Source organism: Nuphar pumila, chromosome 9 (assembly GCF_984573655.1).
Source record: "Nuphar pumila chromosome 9, dmNupPumi1.hap1.1, whole genome shotgun sequence".
NCBI lineage: Eukaryota > Viridiplantae > Streptophyta > Magnoliopsida > Nymphaeales > Nymphaeaceae > Nuphar > Nuphar pumila.
Window position 1 is genome coordinate 4204654 of NC_143257.1, and position 22420 is coordinate 4227073.

Here is a 22420-nt window from a genome sequence, read left to right on the forward strand (position 1 = left end):
ATTTCAAAAAGCAATAATTGTACCTTCTATCATATACAAGACAACTTGAAAAGTAATGATTTTAAAAGTAGGAAAAAGACAAAACATGGAAATCGGCTACACAAAGAAAAACAAATATAATACTTGTTGAAAAGACTTTAGTTACCTTTTTAAAGAAATGATTTCAAATGTGTAGGAAAAAGATAAAACATGGAAATCGGCTACACAAAGAAAAACAAATATTATACTTGGTGAAAAGACTTTAGTCACCTTTTTACAAACCCATAGAATGTCGACTTACTTGAAGTCATCATTCTCTTTGTATAGCATTAAATACCTCCTGTAAGAAATCTTTATAAATATCCTTCTCAAGAATGTCGACTTGTTTGAAGTCTTCATTCTCTCTGTAGACATTGAAAAACACATCATAAAGAAAACTCTTGATATGACTATGTACAAATAAATATCTCAAAGCATTTATTGTACTTACACTCATTTAAAGTAAAGAAGTACTTATGTACCACAAATCATAAATTAGGATAAAGACAAAACTACATGACAGCCTACAATCCAACGTTCAATGTACTATTATAAGAAATAGACTTTTTACATAAAATATATAATACCTAAAATATTTCAACGACTATTGTACCCCATATTTTACTTTTATGGAAAGAAAACTTTCTCGAATTTCTCTAAAGATGTTTTTTGAAATAACATGACATTTCACATCTCAAAAAGACTATGATTTCAAATAAGTAACGACTACTTTTTTTAAGCTATATAAACACACTCAAATAAACTATTCAGACAAAGAATGGACATGTGAGCTTACAACGAGAAAAAATATTATTTGGTTTTTGAAAGAAAGCCTAAAAAAAGAAAAGAAAGAGAAAAAAGTCAAGAATAGCTCTTTGACAAAGAGTATCTTCTGAGTGAAAAGAACAGAACATTCTGAGAATCCTTCATTCGTGCATTCATATCTTTCTGAATGTTCTATAGGAAGTATTGTAACTTTCTGTTATTCACTGTATTCCTTTTTTGTTGAAAGAAGAAGACCTCTGTGAAAGAGGGTGTTGTCCTTCTCTGTTGAGAGAAGAAGTCCTATGTGAAAGAGGGTGTTGTCCTTCTCTGTTGAGAGAAGAAGACCTATGTGGAAGAGGGTGTGCCCCTTCTTTGTTGAGAGAAGAAGACCTTTGAGGAAGAGGGTGTTGTACTATTTATCCGGTGACTCGGATGTTATAGTGGAAAGCTCAAGTGGTTTGCTTGGGGACTGGATGTAGGTCAGGGTTTTGACCAAACTAGTATAAATTATGTGTTTATGTGTTGTGCCTTTATTGCATTATTTTTTTTTTATCGATCTATATACAATTTCACTATTCATCCCCTCCCTCTAGTGGAATTTCATTTGGTATCAAAGCAGGTTTGCTGGTTTTGACATAACAAGTCTTCCAACACAAATGACATCTACCTCTTGTGCTCGTGATATTGAAGGTCAACACGCATCTTGTCCTCCTTTCTTCAATGGCTCCAACTATGGATATTGAAAGTGCAGAATGGCTATATTTCTCAAGTCCATAGATTTTGCTGTATGGAAAATTGTTGAGCATTCATACACATCTCCATCCACAGACTATAGTTTATGGTCTGATGAAGAAAAGAAAATGACAAATCTAAATGCAAAGGCTATGAATGCCTTATATTGTGCCATTGATCAGAATGAATTCAATAGAATATCTATATGTGAATCTGCATATGATATTTGGCATTCTTTGGAGGTTATTCATGAAGGAACCAACAAAGTAAAAGAAGTCAAAATCTCATCTCTTGTCAGAAAATATGAGTTGTTCAAAATGAACAAAGATGAACCCATCACAGAGATGTTCACCAGATTCACCAACATCACCAACGATCTGAAATCTCTGGGTGTAACCTACTCTCAGACAGAAAAGGTGAAGAAAATCTTGAGATCTCTCACAACTGATTGGGAGAAAAAGACTACTGCTATTGAAGAAGCTCAAGATTTGTCCAAGCTTACCATGGACGACTTAATAGGCAATCTTATGGCCTATAAAGTCCACATGAAGGAAAGAAGGGAAGAGGAACGACCTTTAAAGAAAACTCTAGCCTTCTCAGCCCTATCTGAGGATGAGGACTCAGAAAAAGAAACTGAGATTGCGCTACTTACCAGAAAATTTCAGCGCTTTATGAGAAGGAACCGGCTTCCAAATAAGCACAAAGAAAGAAAAGACCCAAAGGAAGATTCTATGTGCTACCAGTGTAATAAGCCAGGTCACTTGAGACGTGACTGACCTCTTCTTAAAAGAAAATCCAAGACTGAGGAACCAAAGAAAAGGTTCTTCAAGAAAAAGGCTCTGCACGCTCAATGGGATGATTCAGAACCATCCACAAGTGAAGAGTCAAATGATGATGAAGCAGAAACCGCCAACATGTGCTTCATGGCAGAAAGCTCTGTAAGTGAATCCCTTGATTTCTCCTTTGAAGAACTTCAAAATGTTTTTCAGGAACTTTTTGAAGAATCAAGGAAAACGATTCTCAAAAATAGACATTTGAAATATGAGAATCTAGAGCTCATTCTAAAAAATGAAAAACTCAGCATTGAAAATTCTGAGTTACAAAAGAAAAATCTTCTTATTACTTCTGAAATCTCTTCTACTAGCTCCAAGACTAAAAATCTGTAAGTAGAAATTTCAGAATTAAAGAGTAAAACCGAGAACCTTATGAAAACGGTGTTCAAGTTTACTAAAGGAAAAGAGAACTTGGATAAACTCCTATCCTCTCAAAAAGTCTCTTTCTACAAGAATGGTATTGGCTACTCTCAATTCAACAAGCCTTCTTGTATGAATCAAAAGACCACTTTTGTGAAAAGTTCTTCTGAATCTAAAAAGGAGTACTATAATTTTAATTCCTTAAACTCCTTTAAAGCTGTAGACAAACCTAAATCAAAATGGATTTGGGTTCCAAAATCTAACAAAAAGGGACCCGACTGGGTACCAAAAAGAAGTTTTACTTAATGTTTTGCAGGCTTTAAAGAAGAAGAACAGATGGATACTAGACAGTGGATGTTCAAAGCACATGACAAGACATCCAGACCTTTTTGTTGTTCTTCATCATAAAGAAGGAGGAACGGTCACCTTTGGAGATAACAACAAAGGTTTGATAATTGGTATTGGTAATATTGGTAATATTGATAAACCTCTTATCAAAGACGTTCTCCTGGTTAAAGGCTTAAAACATAACCTTCTAAGTATTAGTCAAATGTGTGACACAGGTTATAATGTTAGCTTTAATCATGATGTTTGTCTTATAGCAGACACCAATGAGAATATCATCTTAAAATGTATAAGAAGAAATAATATATATGAACTATACCTAGAAAACATCATTGAACATTGCCTTATAGCTAATAATGACACTCAACATTTATGGCACATGAGAATGGGTCATGTCAACTCCAAATACATGTCTAAATTAGCTAAAGATAAGTTAGTACGTGGGTTACCCAAAACATATTTTAAAAAAGATTATTTTTGTGATGCATGTCAACTAGAAAAACTATCAAAATCATCTTTCAAATCAAAAAATATCATTTCAAGCAAAAGACCTTTAGAGCTTCTCCACTTGGATCTTTTTTGTCCTTCTAGAGTAGCTAGTCTTAATCACAATAAATACGTTTTTGTCATTGTAGATGACTACTCAAGATTTACTTGGGTAATATTTTTGAAAAACAAAAGTGATACGTTTTGTCAATTTGAAATTTTATGTAAAAAATTACAAATGAAAAATCTTGTTCTATTGTTAAAATCCATAGTGACCATGGAGGAGAATTTGAAAAGAAACTTTTTGTAAATTTTTGTAACTTGCATGGTATTTCTCATAACTTTGTCTTTCCTAGAGCTGCACCTCAAAATGGTGTAGTAGAAAGAAAGAATAGAACCCTTGAGGAATCTGCTAGAACTATGCTCCAACATAATAATCTTGCTAAATCTTCTTGGGCAGAAGCTGTTAATACTGCATGCTATATAACAAATAGAGTTATTATTAGACCCATATTAAATAAAACTCTCTATGAATTATTCTATGACAGGACTCCAAGAATAGACTATTTTAAAGTCTTTGGATGTAAATGTTTTATCCTAAACACTAAAGATAGCCTAGATAAATTTGATGCTAAATCTATTGAAGGCATATTTTTAGGATATTCAAGTCATAGTAAAGCATACAGAGTTTTCAATAAGAGTTCTAATACTATTGAAGAATCTATGCATGTTAGTTTCTGTGAATCTATTGATCAATCTGTTCATAAGCAAACTAACGATGATGATGTTGAAAGTACAGATTTATTTTTAGATAACACAGCTAAGTCTAATGAAGATGATCATCAAAGAATATTTGTCGAAATCAAAGATCATCCTCAAAAGCAGATTTTGGGAGACCTGACAAAGGGGGTTCAGACTAGAACTCAGCTAGAACGGATTGCAAATATGGCATTCAATTCTTAACTTGAACCAAAGAAGATTGATGAAGCCATCATCGATGAGTTCTGGATGCTAGCCATGACTGAAGAACTGAATCAATTCCAAAGGAATGAAGTTTGGGATCTTGTACCAAGACCAAAGGACCATCAGATCATTGGGACAAGATGGATCTTCAGAAACAAGCTAGATGAAACAGGTAATGTTATAAGAAACAAGGCAAGACTAGTAGCTCAAGGATACAACCAGGAGGAAGGTATTGATTTTGATGAAACATTTGCTCCTATTGCTAGACTTGAATCTATTAGGATGTTTTTAGCATATACAAGCTATATGGATTTTAAACTTTATCAAATGAATGTTAAAAGTGCCTTTTTTAATGGTTTTATAAATGAAGAAGTTTATGTAAAACAACCTCCAGGCTTTGAAAATAAACAATATCCAGATCATGTTTTCAAACTAAAATGTGCCTTATATGGATTAAAACAAGCACCTCATGCTTGGTATGATAGACTCAAAACCTTTTTATTAAAAACTGGTTTTTCAGTAGGCAAAGCAGACTCTACTCTATTTGTAAAAGTTGTGGATGATCATACCTTAACTGTTCAAGTGTATGTGGACGATATCATCTTTGGATCTACTAACAGCACTCTCTGTGAAGAATTTTCTAAGTCCATGCAGAAGGAATTCGAAATGAGTATGATGGGAGAACTCAACTACTTTCTTGGACTACATATTAAGCAAACCAAGGATGGAGTTTTCATCAATCAATCCAAGTATGCTCATGAACTTCTAAAAAGGTTCAACATGAACTCAACAGCTTCAAAAACCACTCCTATGAACACAACCACTGTTTTGGACAAAGATGAAGATGGTAAGTCTGTTGATACAAAGGTATACCGAGGTATGATAGGATCACTTCTGTATTTAACTGCTAGCCGTCTAGATATTATGTTCAGTGTTTGCTTGTGTGTTAGATTTTAGTCAAATCCAAAAGAATCACATCTTAAAGCTGTAAAAAGAATAATGAGATATTTAAAAGACACAGTTGATTTTGGATTATTCTATTCAAAATCCTCTACATTTGATCTAATCTCATACAGCGATGTTGACTTTGCTGGAAGTAAATCTGACAGAAAAAGCACAAGTGGAACATGTCATATGCTAGGGCACTCACTAGTTTCATGGTTCAGTAAGAAACAAAACTATGTATCCTTATCAACTACTGAAGCTGAATACATTGTTGCTAGCCTAGCTTGTACACAAGTCATCTGGATGAAACAAACTTTGAAAGATTTTGGTTTAAATTTTGAAAATATAACTATTTTCTGTGATAATACTAGTGCTATAAACCTATCTAAAAATCCTATTTTACACTCACGAACTAAGCATATTCAAATAAGACACCACTTCTTAAGAGAACAAGTCTTAAACAACATAATTAAACTCGAATTCATACCCACTAATCAACAGTTAGCAGACATCTTTACTAAACCATTAAAACATGAAGACTTTACACGAATTAGAAGAGATTTAGGAATATGCAAACTAAGTGACTTATAATTAATCTCACCTACTAAGACTAAAACATCTTATGAGTTCTATTAAAATTTTATTTTATTCGGTTTCATTCTTATCGATTTCTTGTATATATTTTTACTTTTTAGAGTCAAACTATGTTCACGTATACTCTAAACACTTATAAAAACACATTCATCATGACACATTCTTTATGTCTTTCAACTTGTCATCTTTCAAGTACACATCTATAATGACTCCTGTCCTATTTCCTTTCACTAATATCCAGAAGAACTAATTATATTAAGTAAAAGCTATCATGACATTGCTCACATCACTCATCTCATAACACCTTTTATTATTTTTGTCCTTTTGTGAAAACTTCTCTTACGATAAGTTGGTTCACCTTCAACATGATAACATATTCCTCTCAACTTGCCTACTTAACTTAAACAAGAATAGTATTTTATGAGAAATCTTGCTTTTCAAATTTTAGTCAAAATCGAATGATTATCTTTTTTCTCTTTACCTCCTGCTAAAGATTGAGTTGTTGTATTTCACGTATAATTTTACTATATCATTTGTTATATCATATACATTATATTTCTATCATGTCATCATTCACACCTTTTTATGAATAATTATCATTTTCAAAAACTTGTCCACCATTCTTTTTCTTTTGTACTATTTAGTACCACACATTTCTTGTCGCTCTTCATTTAATACAAAGTGAATCTCCATCCGTGACCATTATACATTTAAAATTATCATTTTCAAAAACCATGAACTCCCTCCATTAAAACCATGTCCTCTTAGCCAAACATCAATCATGACTTCACTTTATATCATACATCAAGTGATTGATTGTCCTTTATGATCTCTCTCTCTTTCAAATTCGTATACTCACCTTTTTTTATGCTTTTTCACACTCCTTTCACGCATACCTATAACAACATTTCTTAAATAAGACATTATTGCATCTCACTCATATATTCTTGTTTGTCCTATTCCAAAATTCACTTCTCACGGATTTAGAATGCTTTCATATAAAGTAAAATCATGTATAAAAAGTTGTTTGTTTTACTAGGCCATTATACATCTTTTCTCACATCTCTTCATCACACAAAACTCTTTAAAATCCTAGTCTAATAAGATAGTCCATATGCATCACATGACACATATCAAACTTCGACAAACTCTCCCACAGTAAACCTTTCTCTATATAAAAAGTTATTCAAAACTATGTCCTTCTTAACATACAATACACTATCTTCCAACAATTGATTTGATTTGTCATTCACAAGCCTCTTAATTTACAACTCACACATTTCCTCTTTCAGCTAAAATCTAAAAATCCTTCACTTCCAATGTCATTCATTTCTTATCACCACTACTTTTCTCCTTCTATTTAATAGATTGGTTCATCTCTCACCAATTCCCCACGAATATCTCTATTCTCTTACAAACTACTACTCCTTCCAAGCTCTTCTCTCTTGCTCTTTTTTTTAAGCTCTTGCAATGGCATTCTCTTCCACATCCGACATACTTGAAGCTTCGGAGTTGAGATTTCCGGATCTCATTCACACTTATCACTCCATAAAATCTTTGACCATCCTACCAGGCAGCTTGGTTCACCTTGAAGCCTTTCCAGCTTTTGACTTACAAACTTCTCTTTCTGAACTTATTCATGTTCTAGCCTCTCCAAAACAAATGCCCATCTATCCTCATCTTATCAAAATTTTCTACACCAACCTTTCTATCGACCATGATCACTCTTCTATCACTTCCATGGTACATGAAAAAGTTTTCTCCCTCGACATATCTCAGTTAGGCACCATATTGAATATTTCTTCTTACGGTATTGAGATTCCCAACATTGTTCCTCTCGACCACTCTGTGTTTCAGAAAATCCTCCTCTCCACTCGCTCCACTCACTTCCCATGGCATGAGAGCAATCTCCAACCTCATGTTCTATTGTTGTCCAAAATTCTTTCCTCCAATATCATCCCCAAGTCGACATCTAGAGGATTTATTGTAAATAAAGTCTCCCTTCTTCTTTATGCCATCTTCTCTGCCTTTCCCATCAACTGGTCCAGTGTCATCTTCCACAATATGATCAACTTTCATTCCTTTAAGTCTCTTCCCTTCGGATATTCCATCACACTCATTCTTGAATTCTTCCAGATTCCTCTTGCCACAGATGTCATCTACTACTCAAACAATATATTTGATGACTCCTCTCTCCATGAAGAAGAGTCCTCTCACCTACACTCTGACGACGAAGGCCCTCAAGAAGCAGATCAAGCAGCAACTTCTGACCTTGACATCTTCTCAGCTCTTGTCAATGTCCAGAACACCCAGGATCTCCTTCTAAAGAATCAAGCTTCACTACAACTCGGCCAAGATGCATTACTCCGAAAGTTTCACCCTTCCTCCGGATCAAAATAAACTTTTTTTTTTGGACTGCAATAACTTTACATTTTTTTTTGTTCAACTTTATTTTTTTCTGGTCTGTAATAACTCTGCTTACTCTGATCCCTTCCTTTTTGTCCATGACAAAGGGGGAGAAAAACCTGTCTCCATTATTGGAGAAAAATACTCGTCTTTGACATTTTTCAATATTTTTATGATAGTATTATTTCTATGCATAATGTCTTTTTGACAGGGGAAGCATATTTTGTCATCATCAAAAAGAAGGAGAATGTTGAGAAACTCTATTTTGATGTCACATAATATGATACACTGTCGTATTTGATTTTATATAATATGATAATATGTCTTCTTGAAAAATGTTATATTATGACTAGATATGTTTTGCCATATATCTAACGAGTATTTGATGCAAGGATATCTCACTAAAAAAGGATGGAGACCTCCTGTTCAAGTACAACTATGGTGCAATCATACTCCTTGAAGAAAAACTTGATGAGCCATGCATTCCTAAAGACCATCTAAAGAGACCGGCTACCTCAAGTTGAAGATTTTTTTCTTCTTTAGAGTCATATGTAACAGAACCTTCAGAAGCATGCATATTGCATATTACATGCTCATTCATAAAAGCTATTTCATAAAAGTATACAATAGTTTCAAAAAGCTTCTTTTTTGAAAACCAATAATTGTACCTTCTTACAAACCTTTATGAAAAAGGTATTTTGACATGATATAATTCATGATTTCAAAAAGCAATAATTGTACCTTCTATCATATATAAGACAACTTGAAAAGTAATGATTTTAAAAGTAGAAAAAAGACAAAACATGGGAATTGGCTACACAAAGAAAAACAAATATAATACTTGTTGAAAAGACTTTAGTTACCTTTTTAAAGAAATGATTTCAAATGTGTAGGAAAAAGACAAAACATGGAAATCGGCTACACAAAGAAAAACAAATATTATACTTGGTGAAAAGACTTTAGTCACCTTTTTACAAACTCATAGAATGTCGACTTACTTGAAGTTATCATTCTCTTTGTATAGCATTAAATACCTCCTGTAAAAAATCCTTGTAAATATCCTTCTCAAGAATGTCGACTTGTTTAAAGTCTTCATTCTCTCTGTAGACATTGAAAAACACATCATAAAGAAAACTCTTGATATGACTATGTACAAATAAATATCTCAAAGTATTTATTGTACTTACACTCATTTAAAGTAAAGAAGTACTTATGTACCACAAATCATTAATTAGGATAAAGACAAAACTACATGACAGCCTACAATCCAACGTTCAAATGTACTATTGTAAGAAATAGACTTTTTACATAAAATATATAATACCTAAAATATTTCAACGACTATTGTACCCCATATTTTACTTTTATGGAAAGAAGACTTTCTCGAATTTCTCTAAAGATGTTTTTTGAAATGACATGACATTTCACATCTCAAAAAGACTACGATTTCAAATAAGTAACGACTACTTTTTTTAAGCTATATAAACACACTCAAATAAACTATTCAGACAAGGAATGGACATGTGAGCTTACAACGAGAAAAATTACTATTCGATTTTTGAAAGAGAGCCTAGAAAAAGAAAAAAGAAAGAAAGAGAAAAAGTCAAGAATAGCTTTTTGACAAAGAGTATCTTCTGAGTGAAAAGAACAGAACATTCTGAGAATCCTTCATTCGTGCATTCATATCTTTCTGAAGGTTCTATAGGAAGTATTATAACTTTCTGTTATTCACTATATTCCTTCTTTGTTGAAAGAAGAAGACCTCTGTGAAAGAGGGTGTTGTCTTTCTCTGTTGAGAGAAGAAGACCTCTGTGAAAGAGGGTGTTGTCCTTCTCTGTTGAGAGAAGAAGACCTCTGTGGAAGAGGGTGTGCCTCTTCTCTGTTGAGAGAAGAAGACCTCTGAGGAAGAGGGTGTTGTACTATTTATCTGGTGACTCGGATGTTATAGTGGAAAGCTCAAGTGGTTTGCTTGGGGACTGGATGTAGGTCAGGGTTTTGACCGAACCAATATAAATTTTGTGTTTATGTGTTGTGCCTTTATTGCATTATTTTTGATTTTATCGATCTATATACAATTTCACTATTCACCCTTCCTCTAGTGAAATTTCATGGAGGACATTAAACAGAGAGGGTGGAGGTTAAAATCCAAACCTGCAGGGATGGACGTCCAGATTTTGAGATGGGCCAGGGGTGGAGACCTTGTCCCCCACCCTAGTCCCAGTCGATTGCCATCCTTAGTCAGACTCTGCATTGGACTCGATCAGTTCAGATTCAGTTTGAACATTAAGGTGCTGTTGTGCTGAAAGTGAGTCTGAGACCGATCTGCCCCAGCCGTGGCTGGTAAAAACCCTACAAGTCATGTTCACCCTTGGCTCCTTTACTAGTGGAACTAGCTGGTGACTCGGTTGATGCATGTGTTTGGCTTGTTCCTGGATGAGACAAGATGAACATGAGTTGAACTACCATGTAACTCATACCTTTATAGAATATATGTATTTTTTAATACATTACACTTAAGAGACTAGAATATGAGAAACCAGAAATATGAGAACTAGGAATATAAGCATTTCCAATGCTTATTTTGCAAATCCAACTATGTGGATGTGCTTGGCATGATGAATTTGCTAGGAATAATCTGTTGGATCGTATATCAGATGAAAAATATAATTTTTAAACGTTTGAATATTTATGAAAATTATGAGCCATTGATTTTAAAGTCTTAAAAGTATGTATGGTTAGCTTCAAGATCAAGTTCTTATAAAACTGAATGATTCAGGAGTGGGATCTTATAATAAAACTAAGCATGTAGATCACATGTGTATGGTTAGATTCAAGAGAAAATAACAAAAAAACCATGAAAATCACAGTTCACACATAGGTTCTCATATTCTAATGACTTGCACTTAATATATATATATATAATTTATAGACTAAATTTAATAGTTCACATTTTGCATCTCTCTTTATATATAAGGGCATATTGTTGAACACGCTTTCCGTTTGACAACAGCACATACATTTGCACTCAGTGGCGTAGCTAGGATTCATGTGAGGGGGGAGGGGGGGCAAACAGGGGTGTAGGAAAAAAAAATTGGTGCGCCCCAGAAAAAAAGTTTTTTGAGATAAAATAAAAAAATGGCTATAATTAATAATAAAAATTTATTTCATATGGACAAATCAAACTATTTGCTGCAGTCAGGGCTGGGCTAGGACTGGGTTTTTAAAAAAAATAAATAAAATAACTGTTTTGGGAGGCAGGACTGGATTACAGTCCTGCCCCCCCCAAGCTCCGCCTCTGTTTGCACTGCTTATTGCACAAAGATCGATGACACGCAAAAAATGAGAAAAAATGGAGCTTTTACTGCCACTAAAACCCTTCAGTTATAATAAGTTATAACAGAAGAGGCTTTAGTGGCGGTAAAGAATGTTGTCAAAGCCCCTTTTTGCGCAAAAATCAGCATGCTCCTTTGATAGTGCAAGCACTCGACGAGAAGAGCGTCCATTGTAATGCCCTTTCCTATATATATATATATATGTATGTGAAAAATATTTGCTACTAATGAAGGTAAGGAACTAATGAGTAAGAAATCACAAGTGCAAGTTGTATTGCCTCAATCTAACCATACATATGTGTTCATCATGATTTGTTTGCTAGGGATCAAGCCTTCGATCATGTTTTTCTAATGTAAAATTATGATTTTTTGAGTTATGAAATTTTGGCACATTATGGACCAATGATTTTTTAATCCCCTTAGAAACTTAATTACTTGTCAAAATCACATGATTTAAAACAAGATTTTTATTAAACAAACCATGTAGATCACATCTGTAACATTTGATTTTACAATATATATATATATATATATATATATATATATATATATTATTCGCATTTTTTATAAGATAAATAATTAGATACTGCATAACATTTTGTTAATTAACATCCTTGCCATTTGTTTTGACAATGTCATTCAAAAATTGTTAGCCCATTCTTATATAATTCTCTTAAAAAAATGTTACATGGCATCTTGTAATTTTTTCAAAAACTCTTGAGTTACTATACATAATCTCTCTCTCTCTCTCTCTATATATATATATATATTTTAAATATAGAAAAACTGAAAGATGTAAACCAATAAAATATGTAAATTAGTATAAACTGAGATTTTCATATTTTTTTTTTCAAATCTAACCCTACAAATGCATTAGGCATGGTCCATTTGCTTGGAATCGACTATTGGATCATCGTAATCGAATCAAGAAATGTGATTTTCTATGTTTGCATATTTATAAAAAATCTAACCCATTGATTTTCAAGTCTTAAAAGATCCTTCTTATACATCATAATCGGATGGTCCAAGAGTCTGTTTCTATAAAACAACGCATCTAAATCGCATATGTACGGTGAAATTTTAGGGAAAAAACTATAAAAATCTTGATACATACCAATTTACATATTTTGTTGGTTTACATATTCCAGTTATCCCATATATATATATATATATATATATATATATATATATATATATATATATATATATATATATATATATATATATATATATATGGGATAAGAGAGAGAGAGAAATGAAAACCTACCCACCAAAAATCATGTCAAACCTACCCACCATAATGTGTTTGCAATTTTCGACAAACATTTTGGCCAATTTCGATAGAATTCGGGCAAGCCAAGTACTTTTTGGTATACTACACATCAAGATCTTTGTAACGATATTCTCGAATCAACTATCAAAGATACTTCACGATGTGATATGTTTTATCATGCTCAAGCCCTGCATAGTTATAGAGATCTAGTTTTTTTGTCAACTTTGTCACCATTTTCTAGCACAGTTCGACAACCTCTGGTGATGCACCAACTATCGTCGGCAACCCTACTACACTGTGATCCCAGAAGGCGTTGGTCTAGTCAACTAGTAGGCTATCTAGCACACCCTCCAAAAAATGGTGCATTTGATCACATGTGGGTTTAGATGTGGGGTGGGTAGGTTTGACATGTTTTATAGCGTATATATATATATATATATATATATATATATATATATATATATATATCGCTTAGGAATTTTATCAAAGGTCTGAGGCTTCCTTGTTGTAGGAAGCACTATTCTCCCGTTTAGCCGTGTGGGTGTTTAGGGACTTTATGAGTACTTTATTAACCATTAAGTGAACACTTTGGTAAAATGGCTAGGAGATTAATAAAAGCTTTAACAAGCAGATCTGATGAAAGCCCTGAGCCATCATCTTTCATAAGGACTATGTCAATAAAAAATTCTAACTCAATATGTTTTAAAAAATTAGAAAAAAAAGTATCGCCAATTGAAAAATCCCAAAAGTTCCAATAAATTTTTTTATAAGCATGGAACTTTTCAGTTTCAATAAGACTTTTATATCAAAACAATAGAAAAGACTCTTCCCATAGTGAAAAAACAAGTAACCTTACAATTATTTAGTAATAAGGATATAGAAGCAATGAAAGCTAAACATATGTACAAATATGTTCATTTAGGACTTGTACAAGTCGTAGTTAAATCATTAACCAAAATAGATTAAACACAACAGTGTTAGTCAGCCTAAGCAACTGTCAAAATATGAAATATACAAACTCCCTTTTAGATCTGGTTGAGTTAATATATTGGTGTCATACAAAATATATTACAAAGTAATGACTACCTTAGTTGTTGGGGCAAAATAATATACCTCAAAAGGTTTGGCAACCTATTTTTAGACAAACACCAAGAGCAATTTTATAGTTCTCAAACAAATTAAATGGAAAGATATTAAGCTTCCATAATCATGGACTATTAATGAGGCAGTAACTCCTCAACCTTTACAATAAACAAAATTTGAAAGGATCATGAAAACTCTTAAAGGAGATATACACATCAGGTTTGCCTCTAAGAGAAAAATAGCTTTTACCTCTTCCAGAGCCTCAACCTCATCTATTCCAACCTTTGAAATAGAAAATGAAAGACCAATGAAGAACCCTAACATAGCCTTTGCTACATATGAGCAAAGTTATGAACCCTCGACAACTAGATTGGATTTTAAGATTAATGCCATTACAAAAGAAATTAAAATATATAAAAAATTATTTGCAAAAGATATGTGTAAAGAGAAAAGTAAAGAAAAAACAAAATGGATTTATAAAACCTACAATGAAATAAGTAGACATCAAGTTAGAAAGTTTTGGTATGCCAATATGCAAGAAGAACAAAAATATATTATGTTCTTTGAATGGTATGAACAAGATTGTATTCATTTTCTAACTAAAAAACAAAAGATTCAAGAATAAAGGATCTTTTGACTATACAAGAGAAAAAGATTTGGAAGACCACAAAAGGGACCGAAATTGAGTCTTCACGCCCTCCCTTAGAAACTATCAAAGAAGAAGCTAGGGCATGTCCTTTCAAAACCATCCCTAAATTAGATTTTGCCCAAATCAAGAGAGAACATATTCGGTTAACCTCATGCAACAACATAACTACACCAACATCCTATTATGCTCTATAGGAAAACAAACTAGAAAGATGAAAAATACTATATCAGGTATAGTTTGGGAAAAAAAGAAATCAATAGCAATAGTCGTACCTATCGTTGCTATTCAAGTTATAACCCCTACATCAAAGAAACCTAATTCTTCTTTGTTCAAACCAATAGAAATATACCTTAAAATAAAATTAAGATCAAAATATTCAGAAGAAATGTTATCTGAATTAATAACAAGATTGTCTAAATTATTAATTTAAGAATCTACTTTAGCAACAATAAATAAGCCCTCATAAGTAGAAGAATCATATGGCTCTAAAAAAGAGAAAACCTCAAAAAACAATATAGAATCATCAAATGAAAATGTAGACTTATCTCAGGAGGAAATATGTAAGATCTATTCTTCCAAGCCCCAAAGAGTCATTAGGACCAGCAAGATAAAAAATTTTATTATAGAAGGCCCACATATGTTGACCTTCAAATTGAGAAAACATTAGACACTCTGCTACCATCACAATATGATGGGAGGTCTATAATTGAATGAAATTTAGATGGAATGATAGAATACCAATTTTTCACACTTTGTCATCAGATACTTATGTATTAAAATGCTTATAGAGCCCAAGGACATACTAATGCCCAAACAACAACTCTGATAATAGCCGGGTTATCGGGACAACTTAGAGGATGGTGGGATAATTATCTCACCAATAAACAAAAGGTTTTCATACTAACCAAGGTAAAAAAAGACCCCGAGGGAAACCCTTTACCTAATAAACAAGCATATGCTATCTTCACCTTTACTAGCAATATAATATTTTATTTTGTTGGAGACATAAGAGATATATATGAAAACATTAGGATTCAGCTTATTAATTTAAGGTGTAAAACACTTTCAGACTTTAGATGGTATAAAGATGCATTCTTACCAAAATTATACCAACTTTCATATTCAAATAATGATTTCTGAAAAAAAAGATTATCTCAGGATTATCATCGCTCTTTGTAGAAAAGGTTAGAACTCAGTTAAGAGGTGAAGCAGGAGAACGAAGCATCTCATACTCAGCCTACCATATAGGATATCTATTTCGAATGATTCAAATTATTGGAGCATAATTATGTAATAATCTCAAACTCAATGATCATATCAAACAAAATAAAATTTTTGGGAGGCAGGAGTTAGGAGATTTTTGTGAACAATTTGGATTCTCAACTGAAAACCCCAATTTCAGAAATATGAAAAGTCCCTACAATACAAAGAGAAAATAATGCAAGCAAAAGCATAAGAATCAAGATAGAATTAGAGAAAATAAGCAAAAACCATAAGGATAAGAACCTAGACAAAGAAAATTTTCTTCTGTATGATATAAATGCAAAAAAAAAGGGGCATTATGCAAATAAATGCTCCCAAAAGGATAAAGAAAAAGGTACAATAGATAATTAAAGAGGAAGATGTAGAAGAACTTAGAGAGAAAATAAAAAATCTCTTACAAACACTAGAAACTAAGTCCTCAGAAAAAGAATGTTCATGCAGGAATAATTATTCCTCTCACTTAGACAATGAGATTTGGGTCATTTCCTCTAAAGAACATATTCTTTTAAAAATAATCGACAAAATTGATGATCCTAGTGAAAGAAAGAAACAATTAATTAAGTACTTAAAACTATAAAAAGAGCAAAGAAGAAAGAAAAGCAACCATCTCTATCTAAAGAGTTCTATTCTATAGATGAACTGATGAGAAGAAATCGAAAGACTAGACAAGTTAAGGCTAAATTAAGTCTCAAATATCTTTACAAAGAACAAAAGGAAATGAAAAGAGAAATTCAAAACCTCAAAATAGGAAATATAGACTCTGGAATTAAGTCAAATAATAGAAAACTTTGAGAACGTGCTTCAAGAGGAGAGTGGGTTTGATGATATTGTCAAAGAACAAGAGGAGTCACAAATAGAAGGACAAATGCTTGAGGAAGCAATAAACTATATTGAGAAACTAAACAAGCAAAAGTAGTACTCTGAGGTTAAATATAAAGTTTTACCATACTTTACCTTTAAATATAAAAATTGCATAAGAGAAGGTTTGATTCAAACTCAATAATTTGAGAAAACTCTTTATCAAGTCAAAGCTGCCAATGGAAAAAAATGGAAGTAGAATATAAACTACTCAAAGTACATGTCTGCTCTTAAGAAGTATGTATCTAGACTTCATTTTTATTAGTAAAAACTTTAAGGCAATGAGTAATTTTAGGAACTCCCTTTTTACCACAAATTCAACCATTTTCTATAAACAAATGAAGGAATATTTGGAAGGATTAAAGAAAATCTTATATTCTTCAAGTTTTATACTAAGATTGGAGAATCTTTACTTCTACAATTAAAAAAAGTAATTCATTATAAAGGAAATTTTGTAAATGAAATTGAAACCACAAACATAAGAGAAAAATTAAAAGATCTTAAGCTTCTTAAACAAATCAAAGAATTCAAACAAAAACTTGAAAAAGAATTGCCGCAGAAATACCGACCTCCTTTTGCCATAGGAAAAAGCATGAGGTTAGTCTACCCTACATTAAAGGGTTTGATGAAGACCAAATCCTTACTAAGGTTAGGCCAATTCAGATGGACAAAAGGTTATTGAGAACATGTAAAAAAAGAAATTGAAGACCTGGTAGAGAAGAAACTTATAAGAGTTCATCTTCTTGGAGTTATGCAACATTTTATATTGAAAATGTTGTTGAAAAGGAAAAAGGAGTACCCTAACTAGTTTTAAATTATAAACCAAGGTATTTAAATGGATAAGGTACCCAATACCTTACAAGCATGACCTTATTAGAAGAATTGAGAGGAGTAAATCATACTCCAAATTTAATATGAAATTAAGATTTTGGCAATTTCAAATCAAATAAGAAGATAGATAAAACAATGTTTACAACATCCTTCGGGCAATGTGAATGGAACGTAATGCCTTTTGGATTAAAAAATGCACCATTTGAATTTTAAAAAATAATAAATAAATTTTGTAACAGTTTTATGCAATTCTTAATCATATACATTGATGATATATTAATCTTCTTATGAAACATAGATCAACATTGGAGACATTTGAAGATTTTCTTTGATATTGTAAAACAAAATGGACTTGTTCTTTCTGCAAAAAAGATAAATCTATTTCAAACAAAAAGAAAGTTCTTAGGGTATAAAATCTAATATGATAAAATCTTTTTATTTCAAAGAACTTTAGATTTTGCAAAAAAAAAACAGATGAAACTAAAGACAAAACTCCATTACAGTGGTTTTTGGGGTGTTTAAACTATGTTTTAAATTTCTATCAAAACCTAGCAAAAGGTAGAAAATTGCTAAATGACAGTTTAAAGAAAAACCCTCTCCCATGGACAGAAAAACATGTTAAAGAAAAACCCTGTCCCATGGACAAAAAAACATTCTTAGGCAGCAAAAAAACATCAACAACAAAGTAAGAACATTGCAGTCTTTTCAAATACTAGATTTAGAGGCTTTTAGAATAATAAAAAATGATGCATCATAAATGGGATATGGAGGAATCTTAAAACAAATGATTAACCCAATAAGCCCAGAACAATTAATAAGATTTACTTCGGGGGTCTTAGAAAAAATACTCCACCATTAAAAAAAATGGCAATTGTAAAAAGAATCTCAAAATTCCAATGAGAATTATTAAATAAAAAATCTTTACATAAAGTTGATTGCAAATTAGCTAAAAAAGTTTTGCAAAAAGTTGTTTAAAATTTGGTTACTAAAGAGATGTTTGCTAGATGGCAAGCCATATTATCTACTTTTGATTTTGACATTGAGTATATAAAAGGTGAAAATAATTTACTGCATGATTTTTTATCTCATGATTTTTTTAAGGAAAAGTAAACTATAGAAAGACAATCAAGACCCCTAAAAAATTTAATTACGGAAGAACATTAAAAATGGAAAGTTCATCTTCATCCATCTCACTAATCAAGTCTGAAAAGGAAAGCAATCCTTATATTCGCATAGTTGAAGAGGAAACTTCACCTCTTGAGATACTGAAGATCACTATGTCCTCAGAAGACCTCCAGAGAAAATATCTTCCTTATGATGAGTATTTCATCCCTAAAACTAAAGGAAAGAATACAAATTTTTATGAAAGAATTCAAATTGAAACAAAAAGTGCAAAATTTTGACACGTAAGCAAAAATGCATATTAAAAAATGGGCATTGAAAAAATTTTGTTTTACATGTTTGGGATATCTCTTTAGACCCTAACAAAATCAGAAAAATTTTCTCTAACATCCAAGGAGTAAGATATTACAATTACTGGGATTATATGAATGCATGGATCAATGCTTTATACATTTGAAATCCCCAAAATAAACACTCTTGGTTTATTAAATTTATTAACCAGGTAAAAAATATTCCAATCTGGTTTTTTCATTATTGGTGGTCAAAATTTGGGGTCACGAATGATATCTTGCTAGAAGATCTAAAAAAAAGATCAGAAAAATCGATCCCGACAATAAATTTTGGTCTCCTAAAGACGAGGATAATAGGTTAATGAGATTTTGCGCAGCCACATGCCTCCCATGAATTATGATATAAGAATTTAAAGTCATCATGAAAAATACTTGGTTGCCCATGTTCATTCGACAAATTGATATAAAGTGGTGTGTAATAAATTTGATAAAAGAGCTAAAAACCACTCAAAATCCTAATTTGAGACAATTAAAAAATAAGATGCAAGATAAAATCATGAAAAAAACCCCTAAATTATTTGAAGCCTATAAAAGGGTTCTAGAGTTAATAGAACACTCAATAAAGTCTTTAAACATATTAATGGAACCCCATATCAACCGGTAGAAATAAAAAAAAAGTATGATCAACAGTAGCAGTCAGTTACCTTAAAAGGCAGTAAATAGTCGACAAAGGGGTAAAATAACCCTTCAAGAAAGTAAAAGATGATGACTCTTCAAAAAGTAAGAGGTAAAAGCATCAAGACAAATGCCTCTAAAAAAAAGAGAGGCAAATGAAGCAACGTGACAAGGGAATAAAATAAAAGTGGATTTCGCATTATCAAAAAAAGTGACTCCGCTAAAATAAAATGAATTCCCCTTAGTTGGTTCTAGAGTTTTTCTCCCTCTATCAATAGATCCTTTGTAATGAGAAAATCATCAATCTTGGGTGCCTCTTTCTCTTCTCTTAATCTCTCTCTCCCTCTTTCTCTTCTTCTAAAGTACTAAGTGTCTAGGTGTTATCCATCTCTAGTGTCACCATGTACCTATCTTGTATACTATGTTGTTAGTTGTTAATGTTGATGTAATGCATTTTTATATGTATGTTCAATCTTTATTATAAGGGTTCATCTATTTTGTGTATGGTTTCATGGATTTCGTCAATCATGTAGAAAGTTGGTATCATAACCAAGTTAATTTATTGGCTAATAGTGAGTATTATCGCTTAGAAATTTTATCGAAGGTCCAAGGCCTCCTTATCGTGGGAAGCACTATTCTCCCGTTTAGCCGTGTGGGTATTTAGAGACTTTGTTATTGCTTTGTTAACCATTGACATGCCACTTTGACACACACACACACACACACACATATATATATATATATATATATATATATAGAGAGAGAGAGAGAGAGAGAGTAATGCACTTATTCAAGCCACTTTCTTGTTTTGCCCCCCTCCCTCAAAATCGGAAGCAGACCAGGTCATGCTGAAGATGAGCATTTTTGCTCATGCCGACATCGTGGCCGTCTTTATGCATTTTGGATGAATGCCATGTAGTTTTGTTGACTTTTGAGCTTTTTAAAATGCAAATCAGATGGCCACGATGTCAGCATGAGCAAAAACGCTCATGTTCAACATGACCTGATCCGCTTCCCTCAAAATCACATGTTTTTGGTTTTTTCTCACATCTAATACCATAGATATAGATTTTGTTTAGTGGAAACTAGCTTTTAGATCACTGGAATCTTACCTGTATATAGGGATTTTTGGTGATCCAAAATCAATGGCTATAAAGGCATCAATTTATTTAAGCTCATAAAAATATATTTTTTCATCAAAAAAACATGATCCAAGAGTCGTTTCCCACTAAATCGAGCATGATAAACACATCTAACAGTTCAGATCTATCATAAAACACTTCAAAACTATAAGGCAGAACGAGAAATGGAGCCTAATATATTCAGTTCTCATATATATATATATATATATATACCTCTCTTTCCTTTCTTATTGGCCGGAGTTGCAAAAAACTCATTTGGAATGGGATTGGCCAGCCCCATGCATGATATCTCAGTTTTTCTATTCTCGTGTTCTTAGCCGTGCTTTCTAATTCCACATGCTTGATGATTGAGGTTTGGTCATCATTCCTTATATACTACGCACTTGTTGTTTGAGTTTTGTGCATGACACTTGGCATCCTCAAAGAATATAATATTTTAAAATATATGTTTCCCTAATTATGATTTTTATAATATTTTAAGATATTTTTTCTTTGATTAGATGGCTAAGTGAGAAGGTCTAAACAAAATATGCAACATACACTAAGAGGAATAAACAAATATGCAATCAAATATGAGGCATAAAGAATTCATCAGGTGGGCTAAGTAGAGTTCCAAACGTGATGGGCAAGAAAGCTTTTACAACAACGTTTGAACCATTTGGAAGGCCAATTCCACCCTTCACCTGCTTGGATGTAAACAGTATTGGTTTGGTTTGAATTGAGATTAGGTGCTTGTGTGTGTGTGTGTTTCAATGATTAAGAACCCTCGCCAAAGTAAGGAAAACTCTAGCGGAGCGGGGGCCCATTTTTCCTCAGTCTACAGTCATCCTTATGTACGTTTGGTCCAAATAGAGCGAGGCGGGGTGGGACTCTGTTTTCCCTCATTCCACTGTCATCTCTAAATAAGGATTGAAAACGGTGTGGGACAGGACGAGGCGGGGATCGGGGATCGGGTGGGGCGGGACAAAGCGTAAGTCCATCCATGCTTTCATTCTCATACGGGTTTTGATTTTAACCTCTATCCCTGTCTCCATTCTCATTTCATGTCCTTCATCCTCGGTTCAAACGGGTCGAGGTGAGGCAGAGCGGAGCCTCATTTTACCCCGATTTACTGTCATCCCTAGGTACCTTTGGTTGCATTTCATGGGATTTAAAAAGTGAATTTCATTTAAAAATACCTCAAAAACATTAAATTTTTTTTGACACAAAACTTAAAAAAACAATCTTCTTAAAAAGTAAGTTGACACGGCTCCAAAAGTAAGATTTAAAAAATGAATCTCATTTGTGCGAGCTTTCAGAATTTAAAATCTAATGAGATTTTGAAAGTCAATCTCTTATTTTAAATAGTATTTTCACTTTTCAAATACCCTACCAAACCAAATTGTATCAAACAAAATAATACATTTTCTATAAGTATTAAGGAAAGCAATTTATAAAAAGCTGCCTAGCATATCA